The following is a 2,426-nucleotide window of genomic DNA, read 5'->3' as shown; positions in this document are numbered from 1 at the left end:
GCAGTATAAGATTTATTGCCAAGAAGCACTGTTACAACAAAGAAATAATCTACCAAACACAAACTTCTTTACTTTTTGTGCTTAGTTTATAATAATCTTCTTAAGTGTTCTGTACTTTCGCATTGGCATAATAAAGATGAATCAGTTGCAGCTATTCTCCTCTTTCACTTTTTCTGTTTTTTTTTTTCTGATGGTTTTCAAAACTACATAAATATAAATGTCGCATTGCTATTTACAGTTATTACATTTCATAGAGAACTTTCACTCTGGGGAAAAACAGACTATTGTTCTGGCTGGTAAATAATTCCAATTCCCACAAATTCACAACTTTATATTAAAAGTAAATCATCGCATCACCTTTTGTGGGTTTTGTGGGTGAACTACAATTCAAGATGCAGACCTTTATCATGTTGTTTTTGTATAGAAATAAATAGCATTTTTAACCCTCCTGTTAACTCTATTGCACCTGTTAGGTGGGACAAATGAAACCCGATTTTGTTATTGGCATTTCTGTCTTAGTGTCACATCGAAGATTTAGACACTAATAATGGAAGAGATCAAGATGGTATGACAAGGAACATAGTTGTCTAGTCAGAACTCAGGACCCACCACAATATTTTACAACCTGGGCCAGATTGTTCAAAAGGTGTAATCTATATATATAAAAATGATCCAGTATTGGTAATGCTTTTTTTTTTTTCTTCCATTGATCACGTAATCCAGCTCACATTTGTCCTGGTTGTTCAAAAAAGAACTGGATAGGATCACTCTGATCCAGGTGCACACTTTTAAGGATTGCCAAATCTAGATTACCAGTACTTTAACTGGGCTGCAGGGGGCGCCAAAATTCACACAAAATAAAAGATCCTTAACTCCACTGGGCCTGACTTGTAACTGAGAACGAAACTAAACACTGACCAGCAGATGGCAGCAAACATTAAGAACATATGCATGGATCTATACGTTTCTGATGATTTAATTTTTATCGACTGGGATAACCTTGAACATTCTTAATTCATATCCTTTTTTAGAGTATTGCCCTGACTTTACCACTCAGCTCACAGTTTATCGTATATTTCATTTCATTATGATTTTAATGAATAAAAACTAAAGTCCTAAATATATACACACCGATCAGCCAAAACATTAAAACCACTGACAGGTGAAGTGAGTAACATTGATCATTTTGTTACAATGCAATGTTCTGCTGGGAGACCTTTGGTCATGGTATTCATGTGGATGCCACCTGACGCCCTCCACCCACCCAAACACTGCTGTGGGCTACGTAACCCCCCCTCACGGCAACAGTACTCCCTGATAGCAGTGGCCCCCCCAGCAGAAAAATGAGCCATGCCACACCACAAAAACTGCTCAGGAATGACCTGAGGAACGTGATGAAAAGCTCAAGGTACCAACCTGGCCTCCAAATCTCCCACACCCCAATCTGACTGAGCATCTTGGGAAGTGCTGGTGCCCCACTTCACAACTGACAGGTCTCAAATGATCCAAAGCCATGTGTCCATGCCTTGACATGTCAGAGACAAGTCCGATCCAGGGAGGCCCCACCACTGATTAGGGGTACCTCTGAGATCAGATTTGGACCCAGGGACTTTGGAGGCCAGGTTGTATAATCTGTATCATATTCAAGTGTTTTAAACAACACAAACTGGAGGTTTGATCCGGATGAAAAACAGGATTGGATTACCTGATCTTATCCGGTCACGTAATCCTGTTTTTTCCTTTGAACAACCGCATTGGGTTTTGCAGCCTGGCCTTGATATGTCTTTGCCCATTTAATCATCATATCCACATTACTGATGATTATTAGCAAATGTTTAATTGTTTAAATATTGCTAAAGCACCAGAAGTCAACCCACAGTATTGTTGCAATATCCATGTAAAGGTATTTGGTCACACATTTTTTTCCTTATGGCCCAGCACTAGTTTGTAAACAATGGTTAAAGATGATTTTTCTTTGTCCAGGTGAAGCCTTGACGTGTTACTGTGGAGGCAGGAAACAGTGTTCAGAAAGTACAGAGACCTGCACTGGGTCAAATGAAGTCTGTGCCATCATCGTCTCTCAACATGGTGAGTACAGACTGCGCCTTCTGTGTGCTGTTCAGCTAAATAACAGGTTCAGAGTTCTTGTTTCTTTTTAAATCTTGTAAAAACCGTCTTATAATCCATCCTGTCTTTTTGTCACAGATTACAGCTACTTCCAGAGCTGCTTAGATGGCAGTGACTGCAGGTGGCTCATTCAGTCATCAGATGCATTTGGCGTGTGCTGCGTGACTGATCTGTGCAACTGATACATGAATGTGCAAAACTGAAAAAGAAATCAGGCAATACATCTTTCTGTAATCATAATAATCTGCTGTCATGTGTTTGTACTTTTGCTTTTCATAATAAAGATCAGTCAGTTGCAA

At 39.4% G+C, this 2,426-nt stretch overlaps 1 long non-coding RNA gene across 1 annotated transcript; it reads left to right on the top strand.

Annotated features, from left to right (window-relative positions):
- The first annotated feature begins 1,789 nt into the window (after window positions 1-1,789).
- On the top strand, window positions 1,790-2,426 carry LOC125880438 (uncharacterized). The gene is made up of 2 exons (XR_007448072.1): window positions 1,790-2,088; window positions 2,206-2,426. It is a non-coding gene; the product is annotated as an uncharacterized LOC125880438 (long non-coding RNA).

The sequence above is a fragment of the Epinephelus fuscoguttatus genome, linkage group LG20, assembly GCF_011397635.1.
Source record: "Epinephelus fuscoguttatus linkage group LG20, E.fuscoguttatus.final_Chr_v1".
Lineage (NCBI taxonomy): Eukaryota > Metazoa > Chordata > Actinopteri > Perciformes > Serranidae > Epinephelus > Epinephelus fuscoguttatus.
The sequence above is the reverse complement of the archived record's forward strand: the minus strand, read 5'-3'. Positions and strand labels throughout refer to the sequence as shown.